The 17,998-nt window shown below is 36.1% G+C and overlaps 1 pseudogene; it reads left to right on the top strand.

Moving 5' to 3' along the window:
- Nucleotides 1–12,728: 12,728 nt before the first annotated feature.
- Nucleotides 12,729–13,430, top strand: LOC118017301 (annotated as a pseudogene).
- Nucleotides 13,431–17,998: the final 4,568 nt, after the last annotated feature.

Consider the following 17,998-nt stretch of genomic DNA (forward strand, 5'->3'; position numbering starts at 1 on the left):
ACACCCACAATAACTGTCAGTGACTCAAAACAATCTGCCATTTTTGGGGGAAAGAAATATGAATGTTTGAACATGGCAAAAAAAAAAAATGATTCTAACTAGTCAATCCAAAGCATATTTGGGGACAACATCTGGAATTGCCAACTGGATACCTTTAGGACCTCTAAAATAAAACAAATGTTATTGCTCTGATATATTTTGTCCAAAAAAAAAAAAGTGACATAACAAAAATAAAAATGAGACATTCTTTTATTTTGTGCTTTTTATAGATGTTTTTAATCTATTGACAGCCTAATAGACCAGCTCATTATGATAATTCCTGAGTGGATAAAGAATAAATTCACCCATTTCTTTATAAGAGAAACATCTAATTTCGGAGAGAAACCATTGCTTTTAATCTTTGAAGCAACCTCATGAGAATCTGATCTGGAGTTGGTCATGGACCAGTTCAGGAATCACCAAGCTGAGAGCTTTAAATGAAGCAGAAATACAGACCAGGTACAAAGGGAATAATAAAGGTAATAAAGCTGAAAAATTAAATCAATTCCAAATACAGTGTTAGGGACTTGAAATAGTTGATACAAAAATCTTCACCATCTTCTATTTGAAATAATCTGTTTTGAATTTTATAGAATTTACAAATCCTTGGGAACCAATGGTTTCTTTGATTTATGATAAGCAGCAGTTGGATATGGAATTTCTTCAGGCTATTTCTTATTCAGGAATCATTTAAATATTCTTTGTAGAATCTGGATTTCTTTTTTAATATTTCAGTAAGTCCCATCTTTTTCAAGATTGATAAAAACAGGTCTAAATACACTGTCTATAATGAATCTGGTTATTGAAAGGTTTGGCACAGATTCCCTTGAAAAATATTTCTTATGCTTTAAAAAGATTTTTAAAAATACTGATTGCAGAAAACTGAAAGCAATTATCTAAAGGTTAAATTGTGGGAGACAAGATGAAAATCCTCGGTCACTAAGAAGGACCATAAACATACGCTGTAGAAAATTACCAACAAGGCTAAAAAGTTTGTTAACTTGATAACAAAAATTTACAGTGAGACATCTTCTCAACTCTCACAGATAAGCAGTAAAAGCACTCTGCTCTAGAAAACATATGCCCTTTTTAAAAAAAATTTTTTTTAATTCTTATGTTAATCCCCATACATTACATCATTAGTTTTAGATGTAGTGTTCCATGATTCATTGTTTGTGCATAACACCCAGTGCTCCATGCAGAATGTGCCCTCCTCAATACCCACCACCAGGCTAACCCATCCTCCCACCCCCCTCCCCTCTAGAACCCTCAGTTTGTTTTTCAGAGTCCATCATCTCTCATGGTTCGTTTACCCCTCCGATTTCCCCCGCTTCATTCTTCCCCTCCATATGCCCTCTTACTTCCCACCTGAGGGACTTCTCTCAAACACCATAAGCACTTCAACTACCTCATTCAGGAGCACAGAGATATTTTATTTCCACTGAAACTCTCTTGCTCCACAGATTGTTGATGATGTTTTACTTCTACTACTTTAATGTCAGTGAAGTTTGGCAAACTTAATACCATTTTCTAATGACTCAAGAACATAAAAGTCACTGATATTTTTAAAGGACTGTTTAGATTCAAATAATTGGAATATTTCAACTTGATGTTTAAAAATAATGTGTCGCACAAAATAAACTTATCGACCTGTCTAGTTTGGAAATTTAAAAAGTCAGATAAATTGGAGCGCCTGGGTGGCTCAACTGGTTAAGCATTCAATGCTTGATTTCAGCACAGGTCATGATCTCAAGGTTGTGAGATCATGCCCCACATAAATTCCATGTTGGGCGTGCAATTTGCTTAAGATTCTCTTTCTCCTTCTCCCTATCCCCCCCTTAAAAAAAAAAAAGTCAGAAAAATTATGAGGATATTAAAATATATAGTAGTTAAGATAGACAATTTAATTTCAAAATTTACGTAGAAATTCAAAGGCTAGGAATGACCAAGATAATCTTGAAGAATAACATTGGAGGATTTATTCTCCCAGATGCCAAAGGCTTTTTATAAGCTATAGTAATTAAGGATAGACAAAAGACAACTGAAACAACTGAGGACCCAGAATGACCCACAGACATAGTGTCTACCTGATTCATGACAGATGTATAAGTACATTCAAGTTAGAAAAGGATGGCCTTTTTTAAAAAAGATATTATTTGAGAAAGAGAAAGATTGAGAGGGCACACAAAAGCATGAGCAAGGGGAGGGGCAGAGGGAGAGGGAGAAGCAGGCTCCCTACTCCATCCCAGGAGCCTGAGATCATGACCTGAGCCGAAGTCAGATGCTTAACCGACTGAGCCACCCAGGTACCTGGAAAAAAGATGGTCTTAATAATGGAAAAGACAGTCTCTTCAACAAATGGTGTTGGGAAAATCGGACAGCCATATGCAGAAGAATGAAACTGGACCATTTCCTTACACCACACACAAAAATAAACTCAAAATGGTTGAAAGACCTAAACGTGAGACAGGAGTCCATTAAAATCCTAAAGGAGAACACAGGCAGCAACCTCTTTGACCTCAGCCGCAGCAACTTCTTCTTAGAAACATCGCCAAAGGCAAGGGAAGCAAGGGCAAAAATGAACTATTGGGACTTCATCAAGATAAGAAGCTTTTGCATAGCAAAAGAAACAGTCAACAAAACCAAAAGACAACGGACAGAATGGGAGAAGATATTTGCAAATGACATATCAGATAAAGGGCTAGTATCCAAAATCTATAAAGAACTTATTAAATTCAACACCCAAAGAACAAATGATCCAATCAAGAAATGGGCAGAAGACATGAACAGACATTTTTCCAAAGAAGACATCCAAATGGCCAACAGACACATGAAAAGGTACTCAACATTGCTCGGCATCAGGGAAATCCAAAACAAAACGTCAATGAGATACCACCTCACACCAGTCAGAATGGCTAAAATTAACAAGTCAGGAAATGACAGATGTTGGCAGGGATGCGGAGAAAGGGGAACCCTCCTACACTGTTGGTGGGAATGCAAGCTGGTGCAGCCACTCTGGAAAACAGTATGGAGGTTCCTCAAAAAGTTGAAAATAGAGCTACCATACAACCCAGCAATTGCACTACTGGGTATTTACCCCAAAGATACAAATGTAGTGATCTGAAGGGGTACGTGCACCCCAATGTTTATAGCAGCAATGTCCACAATAGCCAAACTATGGAAAAAGCCAAGATGTCCATCAACAGATGAATGGATAAAGAAGATGTGGTATACACACACACACAAACACACACACACACACACAGGAATATTTGCAGCCATCAAAAGGAATGAAATCTTGTCATTTGCAATTACGTGGATGGAACTGGAGGGTATTATGCTGAGCGAAATAAGTCAGAGAAAGACATGTATCATATGACCTCACTGATATGAGGAATTCTTAATCTCAGGAAACAAACTGAGGGTTGCTGGAGTGGTGGGGGGTGGGAGGGATGGGGTGGCTGGGTGATAGACATTGGGGAGGGTATGTGCTATGGTGAGTGCTGTGAATTGTGAATTGTGTAAGACTGTTGAATCACAGACCTGTACCTCTGAAACAAATAATACATTATATGTTTAAAAAAGAGGAAGAAGAAGAAGAAGAGCAGGAAGGGAGAAATGAAGGGGGGGGAAATCGGAGGGGGAGATGAACCATGAGAGACTATGGACTCTGAGAAACAAACTGAGGGTTCTAGAGGGGGTGGGGGGATGGGTTAGCCTGGTGACGGGTATTAAAGAGGGTACATACTGAATGGAACACTGGGTGTTATACGCAAACAATGAATCATGGAACACTACCTCAAAAACTAATGATGTAATGTAGGGTGATTAACATGACATAATAAAAAAATAATAGATTCTATTTGCATTAATGGATATTCGTGTGGGAGAAAATGAATCTTGATGCCTAAATGACATAGAATTCTACATGGATTATAAACATGAATGTGAATTGTAAAAATAAAGCTTTGGGAAAATAACACAAAAGGACATCTTAACCTTGGGATAGGCAGAGATTTCTTAAACAGATTACAGAAAGCACTAAACACAAGGATAAATAAATTTGACACTGTTAGGGGTGCCTGAGTGGCTCAATCAGTTGAGCATCAGATTCTTGATTTCGGCTCAGGTCCTGATCTCAGGGTTGTGAGATCAAGCCCCGTGTTGGGCTCCGTGTTCAGCAGGGAGTCTGCTGGAGATTCTTTCCCTCTGCCTCTCCCAACGCATGTGTTCTCTCTCTCTCTCTCTCTCTCAAATAAATATTTTAAAAAGTTAGACTGTTAAAATTAAAAATTTGTTCATCAAAAGATACCATTAAGATAGAGAAAAAATTAAGCCACAAAGTGAGAAAAAAATATTTCCTTTCATATGTCCAATGAAGGATTCATATCCATAACATAAAGAACTTCTACAAAGTAAAGAGAGACAGACAACCCAAACACAAAATGGAATAGGCACTTCCAAAAAATATCCACATATATATAGTCTATTGACTTTTTTTTTTTTTAAGATTTTATTTATTTGAGAGAGAAAGAATGAGAGACAGAGAGCGTGAGAAGGAGGAGGATCAGAGGGAGGAGCAGACTCCCTGCAGAGCAGTGAGCCTGATGTGGGACTCGATCCTGGGACTCCAGGATCATGACCTGAGCTGAAGGCAGTCAGTTAACCAACTGAGCCACCCAGGCGCCCCATATAGTCTATTGACTTTTGACAAAAGTACCTAGATAACTGAATAGGGAAAGAATACTCAATTGAGACTACTAAAACAAATGAACACTTATACACAAAAAAAATAATCTCAATTTTTACTTGAATGATATAAAAAAATTAACTCCAAGTGGATGATAGACTCAATTAAAATCTCAACCAGAAAAATTCATAAAACATAGGGAACAAGTTTTTGGGGGTGCCTGTCTAGCTCAGTCAGTAGAGAGTGCAACTCTTGATCTTGGGGTTATAAGTTCAAGCTCCATGTTGTGCATAGAGATTACCTAAAAATCAAATATTAAAAGAATAGGAAAAAAATGTTTGTCATCTTGTATAGGCAAAAACTGCCTTAGATCTCAAAAAGTATCTCAAGAGGGACAAAAGATAAAATTCATAAACTGAACTTAAAAAAAAGCAGAAGTTTTCATTTTTATGAAGATTTATTTATTTAAAGAGAGAGAGAGTTGGGGGAGAGGGAGAGCGAGAATCCCAGGCCAACTCCATGCTGAGTGCAGAGCGCAACGCAAGGCTCGTCTCATGATCCTGAGATCACGACCTGAGCTGAAATAGAGGGTCAGATGCTTAACGAATTGAGCAACCCAGGAGTCCATAAAACTTCTGCTTTTTAAAAAACACTATTACAGAAATGAAAAGACAAGCCCCCAAATGGAAGTATTTACAAAACACTTATCTGTATCCAGGATATTTAAAGAAGTCTGATATGCCAATGAAGACAAAAAGCCCAATTTGACAAAATACAGATGGATGACAAATAAGCACATCAGAAGTTACTCAACATCATACTCATTAGGGAAACGCAAATTAAGCGAGACTACCAGTACAAATCTAGAATGACTAAAAGTTAGCCACTGCTGGCAGGAGTTTACCCTAGTAAAATCAACTTGGAAACCATTTGCCAGTATCCATGGAATCAGAACATAAATACCATATAAGCTATCAAATCTGCTCCTAGAATATATAAATCCATCAGATAGAGATATACATTTGTGCATCAGACATATACAAGAATTTTTATAGTAGTGCTATTTTAATAGTCCAAAACTTGAAACAAAGTGGATCAATAGTACCACAAATAAGTAAACATTGTATTCATACATGGAATATTCCTCAACAATATAAACTGCTGCACATTCAATATGGATAAGTTTTAGAGATATAATATTGAGTAAAAAGCCAAACTCAATAATGTACATACACAGGATTCCATTTCTTTAAAGTTCAAAATAGACAAAAAGACTGTATGGTGATAGAAGTCAGAACAGTGGTTAACTTTAGAAGTGGGAATGATAACTAGAAGTTTTCTGGGGTGTTAATCATGTTAATGTTAACAATTTTTATCTGGCTCATGACTACATGAGTGTGTTCAATTTATAAAAATGTATCAGTCCACACACTTCTGATCTTTGTACTCATATATTTCAATTAAAAAGATTTTTCTAAATATTCATTAGCAAAATCTAGTGTACAAGTATAAATCCTATTTCTGTTTCTTCTCTTTTTTAATGGGGAGTAATTTTAATTTTTACATTAAATATAGACAGGTATAAATAAAAGTATGTAACATTGAGTTAAATTTCATCTGGAAAAATACCATAACATCATCTGCTTTTTTTACTCCAATAAAGGATAGCTTAATGACTTTTCAAGGACTCTAGTTTTGGGGGTTTTTTCCCCCTCAAGTGTTGTTATGCCTTACGTTAAAATATAAAGAGAGGTGATATTTCTAATTAATTAACTTGAATTAGTTTCAAATAATTTTATACTCTAAATGATCATGTTTCTTCATGGGTGAACACTTACTATAAAAGGCACTTTATAGGGGCACTTGGGTGGCTCAGTCGGTTAAGCGTCTGCCTTCCGCTCAGGTCATGATCCCAGGGTCCTGGGATCGAGTCCCGCATCGGGCTCCCTGCTCTGCGGGGAGCCCACTTCTCCCTCTGCCTCTGCCTTTCTCTCTCTCCCTGCCTCTCATGAATAAATTTAAAAAAATAAAAATCTTTAAAAAAAAAAAAAGGCACTTTATAACATAGTGTCATAGGCTATTATTTATATATTTATAAGGATACCTTGGAGACATGGTGAGTTCAACTCTGGACCAGCTAAATAAAGCAAGTATTGCAATACAGCGAGGCAAATGAACTTTTTGATATCCCACTGCATACGTAAGTTATGTTTACACTATAGTCTATGAAGTGTACAATAGCACTGTCTTTAAAAAAAAAAAAAAGTACATACCTTAATTTAAAAATACTTTATTGCTAAACCTAAATGTGAGACTTGAAACCATAGAATTCTTAGAAAACATAGACAGTAATTTCTTTTACATCATAGAAATATTTTTCTAGATGTGTCTTCTCACACAAAGGAAACAAAATTAAACTATTAGGATTACACCAAACTATTAGGAGTACACCAAAATAAAAACTTTTGCACAGCAAAGGAAACCATCAGCAAAACAAAAAAGGCAACCTACTAAGTGAGAAAAGAGTTGCCAATGATATCTGATAAAGAGTTAATATTCAAAATATATAAAGAACTTATACAACTTAATACCAAAAGAATACTCTGATTAAAAAAAAAAATGGACAGGTGCACCTGGGTGGCTCAGTCGTTAAGCATCTGCCTTCGGCTCAGGTCATGATCCCAGGGTCCTGGGATCCAGCCCCGCATCGGGCTCCCTGCTCTGTGGGAAGCCTGCTTCTCCCTCTCCCACTACCCCTGCTTGTGTTCCTTCTCTCACTGTGTCTCTCTCTTTCAAATAAATAAATAAAAAATCTTTAAAAAAATAAAATAAAAATAGACAGATGATCTAAATAGACATTTTTCCAAAGACACATACACAGATGGCCAACAGACACATAAGATGCTCAACATCTGTAATAATCAGGGAAATGCAAATAAAAATTACAATATCACTCTACACCTGTCAGGATGGCTAGAATAAAAAAGATAAGCAATGATGGGTGTTGGCAAGGATGTAGAGGAAAAAATGGTATATATCCTCATGTACTATTGGTGAGAATGCAAATTGGTATAGCCACTGAGGAAAACAATATGGAGTTTCCTCCAAAAATTAAAAATTGGATTACCATATGATCTAGTAATTCCACTCCTGAGGATTTACCCAAAGAAAACAAAAACACTAAATTGAGAAGACATATACACCCCTGTGTTTATTGCAGCATTATTTACAATAACCAAGATATGGAAGTAACCCCAAATGTCTATCATGAATGGATGGATAAAGTGGGAGAGAGAGAAAGTGATATATAATATATATGTGTGTGTGTACTTGTGGTGTATATATGTATATATACATATACATATAATGGAATATTACTCAGCCATAAGAAAGGATAAGATCTTTCCATCTGCAACAACATGGTTGGACCTAGAGGGTGTAATGCTAAATGAAATGAGTCAGAGAAAGACAAATACCATATAATTTCACCTATATGTGGAATTTAAGAAACAAAGGAATGAAGGAAAAACAAAATAGACTCTTAAAAAAAAGAGAACTGGTGGTTGCTACAGGGGAGGTGGGTCAGGGAGATGGGTGAAATAGATAAAGGGGATTAAGAGTACACGTATCTTGGGGCACCTGGGGCTCAGTTAAGCATCAAGCTCTTGATTTCAGCTCAGGTCACAATCCCAGGGTTGTGAGATTGAGCCCCACATGGGGCTCTGCACTGGGCATACAGCCTGCTTAAGATTCTCCCTCTCCCTCTGTCCCTCTTTAAAAAAAAAAAAATTACACTTAATCTTGATGAGAACTGGGTAATATACAGAATTGTTGCATCATATCGTATGCCTTGAAACTAATATAACACTATGTTAACTATACTTCAATTTAAAAAAACCTTGTTGCTTAAAAATTCTAACCATCATCTCAACTTTCAGTGAGTTATAATCTTTTTGCTGATGGAGGATCAGCCTTGATGGCTGCTCATCGATCAGGATAGAGGTTACTGAAGGTTGGGTTAGCTGTGGCAATTTCAAAATAAAACAACTAAGTTTGCCATATCGATGGACTATTGCTTTCACTTGAACACTTAGAAGGCTTTGTAGAGTTATTAATTGGCATAACTTTAATATTGTTGTGTCTCAAGGAACAGGGAGGCCCAAGGAGAAGGGGAGAACTAATGAAACAGACAGTTGATGGAGCAGTCAAAACACACATTTATGAATTAATTTCACCATCTTGTATGGGCAAGGTTGTGGTAATCTAAAAACAGTTATAATAACAACATCAAAGAGCAATGATCATAGATCATAATATAATAATGAAAAAAACTGAAATATTGCAAGAATCACCTAAATGTAACACAGAGGTACCAAGTGAACAAACACTATTGGAAAAATGGCAGACTTGCTTGCAACAGAGTTGTTACAAACCTTCAATTTGTAACAAAACACCGTATTTGTGAAACACAATAAACCAAAGTATAACAAAATGAGGTCTGTCTGTATGTGACCAAATCTTCCTGATCATCGAGTAATCTAGTCATTCAAGGCGAAGCTTCAGGGACAAAAAAAAAAAAAAATCAAACTTTTGGTTTAGATATCTGTAACTTGTTTTTCTTTACAAAATTGCCAAACATGATTATTTGCCACAATGTGGTAAAACAAACACACACAGTGAGTTAGGAGACCTGAGTTCTATTATGGTCTTTACAGTTAAGTGAATTTAGATGAGTGATTGAATAACTCATTTGAAAAAATGAACAGTGAATTTTGTGATCCATAAGGTATTCTTTAGCTTCAGTAAATGTTGATATAGATAGGTCAAGTTACTTAAAATAGTAGATCTGATTTAAATGGGACTATACTGTCTGAGACAATTTTTATACATGAAACACTTTATAATAAATTGTCCCAAAAAAGCATCAAAGCAAGAAATCACAACCAGCATCCTGCCAGCAGTAAAACTATATTTATAAATTTTGAATCTGAAATATAAACAACTTATTACTTAGAAATCAGCATGGCTGCTTCATTTCTAAACTATAGCCATACACCTAAACACCCATCCTCAAATACTTGAATTCAAAGCCCAATTCACTGTAAATATTTTCAAATAAAAATTAGGCAATTCTTTCCATTTTATTCCAGTGCAGTACAAAGATTATTATATGAACTATATCTATAAAATAAACATTAGGAAAGATGAGTACCTAAGCAAAAATAGAAGGTAGTGATTGGTCAGGATATAATGGTTATGGAATTTAAGATATGGGAAAACTAAGTTGTGTCCAACTTTCTCAGGTAAGGCAAAAGGGGAAGAACAGCAATTTCCTAAGGCATTACTATAGTAAACAGATCTATGCTACTGAAGTCGCCTCTATATGACATTGCCTAAATAACCCCAATAAGAAAATCTTTCAGAAGTGTCAGCTCCAGCCATGGCAGTGACATACCTGATTAGTTCATTAAAGGGCCACAGGAAGGCTACCATTCATAGATATTATTGAAGTATTATGAAGCGGGATCATTGGATATCAATACCAGGTGAAATATATAGATACAACAATTTGAATTCATCTTTTACCAAGTGATAAATGAAAACCAAAAAAAAACCTCTATAAAACAAAATTCAAACTGAGTTTTAATTCAAATGGCACTTCTTTCTCAAAGCATCAGCTGACCTTCCAAGTTAGATAATCTCACTCTAGTTTCAAACTCCAGATATCATTGGGCTGTTTTTATGCCACTTGCCATTATCATTGTATTATAGTGATTTGTGAGTTTTCTTCTGACTTCATCCTATCCCTAAATTGCCTATTTAACCCAAAAGGACAGGAATTATTCTTCCTCAAATCTTTCAGTGTTGCACAGTACCTACTATATACTCAAATGGTTCTTGCGTAAATGGATGAATAAGTATTCCAGTTTAAACAAAATAAAGGTAAAAGATAAAAATCAACCCCAATAGTAATACATCTTTTTAAAATGATTAGACTAGAAATGGAAACCATACTTCCATTATATCTGTAAAATGTTATCTCTTTTAAAAAACTACGAAGACATGAAAAATTAGGATTGATAAAGCTGGGTGGGTGGTGGAAAAAAGGGTTCATAATGTTATCCTTTCCATGTCTCTATATATTTGAAATATCTCACAACTTAAAAATCTATGGGACACAAAACAGTGTTAATACTTCATTCTATGAATAATATATAACCTAGACTCAAGTTGCTTGTCTCATAACTATTTTTAAAAAACAATGTAGCAATATGGCACTAGTCTGAAGATAATATGTGATATAAACTACATAAAACCCAATCGGAAACCAACATACAAAAAAGACCTCTGAAGTAAATAAAATTGGTTTTAGAGATTTTGCAAAACAGCACAGATTCACATGGCCAAAAAGCCACTTTCTTAACATGTTATCCTACTAAGTACAACTACTTAGCTCTCCTAGCTATCTAAGATTCAAAGGCTCAAATGTTTAAAATGGACACAAGAAGGCTAGGAAAATATAAAATTTAGAGTTATCCGGGGATAATTTGATAGAATGTATCATTTAGGAAGCTTTACAATGCACAAGATAATACTTTGTGATCAAAAGGGGGATACTCTGTTCTTCCAGGTGGGGAGTGAGGCAGTCGGTTCTATTCCATACAACCTTTAAGAATTCAGAAATATGGATTGCCTGGGGTGGCTCAGTCGGTTAAGCGTCTGCCTTCAGCTCAGGTCAGGATCCCAGGATCCTAGGATTGAGTCCCACATTGGGCTCCCTGCTCAGCGGGGAGCCTGCTTCTCCATCTGTCTGCAGCTCCCCCTGCTTGTGCGCGCGCGCTCTCTCTCTCTTACAAATAAAATCTTTAAAAAAAAAAAAAAAAGAATTCAGAAACATAAGTTTTATTTATCAGAAGGAATTCTACTATTTATATGATAATCAAAACTTTTAAAGTTTGGGGCGCCTGGGTGGCTCGGTCATTAAGCGCCTGCCTTCGGCTCAGGTCATGGTCTTGGGGTCCTGGGATCGAGCCCCGCATCGGGTTCCCTGCTCAGTGGGAAGCCTGCTTCTCCCTCTCCCACTCCCCTTGCTGCTTGTGTTCCCTCTCTCGCTGTCTTTCTCTCTGTGTCAAATAAATAAAATCTTTAAAAAAAAAAAAAAAACTTTTAAAGTTTGAGAAAAAGTGACTCAGTTCCACATACTTGGAACATCTTATTTCTCAGTAATTCTACTGAGGCCAATTCAACTAAAACAATTTTTTGAATCCCTACTACATGCCATAAATTGCTTATGAGCTACAACTATGATGGGAAATTTTAATGAGTACTAAAAATATATTAAATGAAAGAACCTTCAATAAAGCTATTTTGTGGAATCATGTTAACAAGGTACATTATTCAAATATACAAGTCAGTTGAAATATGAAATGAAAATTTCATTGAATGTATTTAGAGGAAATGAAAAAACTGGAGAACTATAAAGGGCCTGTTCTTCAAAGGGAAATGGATTATACCAGGTTTTCTGCAAGAATGCCATTCTATTCAAAAGCAATATAATGCCTCTGCCCAGAAGGATCTAAAACAGACTCTGATATTAATATATAGCCCCACCATCAGCTTTTAATCAAATGAGCATGACATAATCTAGCAGAAGTATTTACCCCTCATTTAAAAGAAGGGAAAAAAAAGAAAAAAAAAAAATCCCAGTTTCAAAACAAGAGCTACAATAGCAGGCAAAGCCACAAAGATTAAGAAGCCAAAGAAAACTACTTATAAAATGAATACATACATTTTTAGAGTTTTAAGGATCTTTGATCTTCACTTAGTCTAAACTTATTTTACAGTTAAAAAAAAAAAAAAAGATTCGCTAATGATTATTCCAGCTTCAGATATAAGCCTGGAACCCAGAGCTTCTGACTGCCAGTCTACTTTGACAGGATAGCTTTCAAAACTTAAATAAAAACTGAGTTGAACTGTTTTGTCCCTCTCTGCCCACCATATGAGAACTGAGACGGAGAAGGTTACAGATACGGCAGCTATTAGGATGGAAAAGCTGACAACCATTTCTGCAGGTCTGATATGTGCATCTATAACTGTGCATACAGCTAAAGAAGAATACAAAAAGCAGCTAGTAAAACCAGAGCAGCTCCCCATATATACTGCACCACCTCTGCAGTCTAAATAGGTTGAAGAGAGCCCATTTACAAGTGGGCTTTGCATCCATCCGCACTCCAGCTGGTCCTTATATTGGCCGGTGCAAGGGTGTTTATGTGTTTGTGAAAAATGGGATAATGGATACAGTACAATTTGGAAAAGGTTCTACGTTTAGGAAAACTTCTTATCCACTGGTACTGTCCACTTTAGGAGCAACTGTTTGCTACCCAGTTCAGTCAGTAATAATTGCGAAGGTAACTGAGAAAAAGGCATATACAACAAGCCAGCAAATTTATGAAGCACTTAAATTATTGGGGGGGGGGGGGAGTCATTTCCTAAAGAAAAACTAAGCTAGGAAATTCTGCTGAAATAGAAATATCTGAAAAAACAACCGACAGCCTGAAATACTCAGTGTCCTTGCCAACAGAACTCAGCTCTGAAAGATAAAATCAGAATCCACCTCAGGTGCTACAGTTTATGCCTGACCCCAAAGATCATGGATCACGGGCAGTCCCATCCAGAAGATGTAGATATGTACAGCACCTGAAGCTGAAATAGTCTGCATAGAGAACTATAAGATGTGTGAAGTTGAAAATAATGATGAAAAAATTATGTAAATTGTGACACACAATTTACTGTGACACAGTATAACTTTTTTTAAGGTATAACTTTAAAACCAAGTTTTTCCCTCACGTCTTCTAATGTAATGTACAGTTTGACCAATCACATAAGGGATTAAAACACAAACTGTGAATCTAAGCCAAACAATATTAAATGATTGACGAAGAGGCAGAAGTAGAAGTATTGGGATGCATTTAATGATTTTTGGGTGTATATAAATATTTATACAGATACGTATACATATTTGCTTTAACATCTTCAAATTAATGTCAGCTAAATTAGAATGGTGTGTAGAAGGATGTGTTTCCCCCCTTTTCATTCCCCAGAGCTTGAATAAAATATCCATATTTTATGACCAAAAAAATTAAATAAAATCTTTTTGACTCAATGATGTGATATTAATATATTTTCATAGGATTATGGGGAAAATATCTAAACATATACCATCAATTTGATGTATTCAAGCTTACAACAACAAAAAAACCCACTAAACCTCGTAGTCTAGAATCACATTATAGACTAAGTGAGCATTCTATCAAAACAAAGCAATTTAGTATAACAGGAAGAAATTTCCTCTAAATCCTTCATTATTCTTTCAAAGGTACTAAAGAACATTCCTAAAACCAGAGCATGAGACAGCCACAGATAATTGAGGAGTTATCCTATTGTCTGCGATATATTTTGGATACAACCAAAATGGAATAAAAATATATATGAAATATCCTTTCTATTTAGAAACATTAAATTTTATTCTTATAAAAAGATGCTAGGGTTACTACAAATTCATTACATTTTAAAATATGTTTTCGATTAAATTAACATAAGAATCTTATTGTAAAAGTAAAGCTATATTCCATAATATATTTAATGCACTGTCATAAATAGGACTTATTTAAATCCTGAAATCACCATATTCTGCTTGAAAATAATTGAATTCATGCTTTAAATATGTGCTTAGCGTTTACAGAGAGATAGACACGGCTTTTAATCTGTAGCCAGAAAAGCTAGATTTAAGTTCCACATGTTATTAAGTTGTTATGAACTTTAGCAACTTAAAGCTCTATAAAATCTGGTTTCTTCTGCCAAAAAGAAATATCTTCAGGGGCACTGTTAAGTTTAAATAAAGTTTACATATAATGTTTGTTGAAAAACAATACACTTAAATCCTTATTTTTTTAATATATGTTTATATTATCTATAAAGCAAGGAGGTTAATTAATGTGGCCATTAAGACTCCATTAATAAAACAACCTAGTCTATTTTATTAATGTACAGGAATAAGAGTCAAACTATTATATTACCATGCTATTGAAAAATGATTGCCATTGTTTCCATAAATTCAGTGATTATGACTACTGATGCAAAAAGAAAAGAGCACAGTTTAAATATCACAAAAATTCTTCAAGTATATTTACTCAATTTTACCTACAAGGACTTGATTCATGCTTTATTCATCAAATTTTACATTTGTTCAAGCACCGCATATTTGGCAGTTTAAAGCTCGATCTGGGCTTTTTGTGTGGCTATATGGGCAATTAGATGTGAACGAACTGTAACTTTTATACACTGCAAGAGGGAATAGAAACTGGTTCAGCCACTTTGGTAAACTAACTAGAAGCATCTACCCAAATTAAGCACATGCCTTCCTATGACCTAGCAATTTCACTCCTAAATATATATCCCAGAGAAATGAGGGTACAATTTCACCAGAAGTCCAAAACAAAAAAATCCTCATAGAAACTATGATCATAAGAGCCCAAAACTAGGAACACACTAAATGTTCATCATAAGAATAAATGAGGTTATGCAATGGAGTACTACACTGCAATAAAAGAGCCAAGTACTGATGGATACATGTGGAAAAGATCAATCTCAGATCTTACATTGAGCAAAAGAAACCAGTCACTATAGCATCCATACTGCTTCATTCCATTTATAGGAAGTATTAAAAAGGGGGGGGGGGCACCTGGGTGGCTCGGTCGGTTAAGTGTCTGACTCTTGATTTCAGCTCAGGTCAGGATATCAAGGTTGTGGGATTGAGCCCTGGGCTGGCCGAGCTCCATGCTCAGCTGGGAGTCGGCTTGAGATTCTCTCTCCTTCTGCCCCTCCCCCACACTTACATGCACATCTGTTCACTCTAAAATAAATTCTTTACAAAAGAATTTTGTAGGGGCACCTGGGTAGCTCAGTTGGTTAAGTGACTGCCTTCGGCTCAGGTCATGATCCTGGAGTCCCTGGATCGAGGCCCGCATCGGGCTCCCTGCTCAGCAGGGAGTCTGCTTCTCCCTCTGATCCTCCCCACTCTCGTGCATGGGTGCACGCTAATATTTTAGAAAATTAAATAAAATAAAGTTTTAAAAAAAGGAAAAACTCTTTGGTTATTGAAGTCAAGATCATTACTGCAAATGGGATTATAGTGTGTAAGAAAACTAAGACATGTGTTACTGGTTTTGACTGTGGGCCGCAGACAGAAGCCAGAGAGTTCTTGAAGTGTTAGTGAAGGCTGGAGAGAGTGAGACAATTTTTAGCAGAAATGTACTGGTAGAACAATTAGCAAAATGCAGGCCTGAAATAACAAAGGCTGTAGAAAGTGGTTGTCTTGGCATAGGTAGGGAGAAATTGACTGGGAAGGGACAGGGAAATACTCTACACCTTTGTAGAGCTAGAATGACTTTGGTGTAAATGTTTATTAAAATGGTACACTTATGAGCTCTAATTTTAGTTGCAGATAAATTGAAACTTGACTTAAAAAAATTTATCAAATACATTTTAAATGATTTTTAAAAATTAGCCCCTAATACATAATACTGGTATGTGTTATAGTTTAAAAGTTGTGAAAAAAAAATAGAGCACTTATAGATTTACCATATGTTATGGTTTTCAAATAGCATGAGGCTGGCAACAGATCTAGTTTATAAAAATCACACTGGGATTTCTCACTTAACTTAGTGCTGTACCATCAACCTCAAATCATCTACGCTTCTCTAAAATTTCTAATGGAATGCTAAGAAAGCTCATGTATGTGTCTGCAACACATGTATGAATCATGTTAACAAAAAAATGCAAAAATTTTAGTCAATTAGTGTTTTAAGTTTGAGCCATTGAGTTAGAACTGTTGAGCTTTTTACATAGAATAAAGAGGCTGATGCATCGAAAACATCTAAAAAACCTTCAGTGTCAGAATGTATTGGATTGACAGACAATTATCTAGTTTTGGGCAGGGAAGTTAACATAATTGAAAACCACATTAGACTTGGAAACATGTTCATACACTTTGTGTGAGCATTGCTTTTCATGCAAATAAATGGCCAACCATCCTACATTAACAGGGCCCATAAACTTGAATGTATTCTCATCTTTGTGATTGTGATCAAAACATACACCCCAGGTGTCACTAATTCCAGTGTTTTTGTTATATATTTTTAAACAACAGACATTTGAACATGCCTAAATAGTGTTCTTTCCACCCACTGTGGGTAGAATTGTGTCCCCCTCCCCAAATTCATATGTTGACGTCCTAATCCCTAGTACCTCAAAATGTGACTGTACATAGAGATAATTACCTCTTTTAAAGACAAATTCAACTGAGGTCATTAGGGTGGGCCCTAACCTAATCTGACTGGTGTCCTTTTAAGACATTAGGACATAAACCTGTACATGTACAGAGAGAGGACCATGAAAAGACACATGGAGAAGGTGGCCATCTACCAGCCGAAGAGAGGCCTCAGAAGAAACCATCTCTGCCAACACTTTGACCTCACACTTCTGAGGACGAGCCTGGGCATTAGTACTTCTTACTTCACCAAGGAATTCCAATGCATTTTAATTCCCTAGGTGATACCTAGGCACAACCATCTGATGTCAAGGTAAAATAATGCTCGTGTCCCCTTTAACAATGACTTTTTGTGATATGTGTGGTATTGTTAAAAAGAATATAGGGGCACCTGGGTGGCTCAGTTAAATGTCCAACTCTTGGTTTTGGCTCAGGTCATGATCTCAGACTCATGAGATCAAGCCCCAAGTCAGGGTCTGTGCTGAGCGTGGAGACTGGAGCCTGCTTAAGATTCCCTTTCTGCCCCCTCCCCAAGCAGGTCCCCTGCCCCCACCCTCTAAGGAAAAAACAACAACAACAAAATAAACATAAGACAGTTTAAAGAACATGTTTAACAAGTTTACTTACTCATAGGTTCATTAAATACCTGTGTAATTAGCATGACGTTTTGTTTGAGTCAAACACCTTTCAAGTGTTTTCCAAGTGTGCATAAGCCAGGAGAGAGGCTCTGTATGAAAATGGGTTACCAACCCAATCCTAGCTGTCTGATGGATGTAATTATTTCAGGAAAGAACACGTGCGAAGATGAAGGCACAAAACATAATCGCTTCTATGATAGCAATTTAGTTTCCTGGGGTAAAGTTTCAAACCAGCATCTCCCATTAGTCTAACAACAATTACGTAGTTTTCCCTTTCATCCATTTCTTTCAAGCTTTTCTTCT

This window comes from Mirounga leonina, unplaced genomic scaffold, assembly GCF_011800145.1.
Source record: "Mirounga leonina isolate KUSES-001 unplaced genomic scaffold, KU_Mleo_1.0 Mir_169, whole genome shotgun sequence".
Taxonomy (NCBI): domain Eukaryota; kingdom Metazoa; phylum Chordata; class Mammalia; order Carnivora; family Phocidae; genus Mirounga; species Mirounga leonina.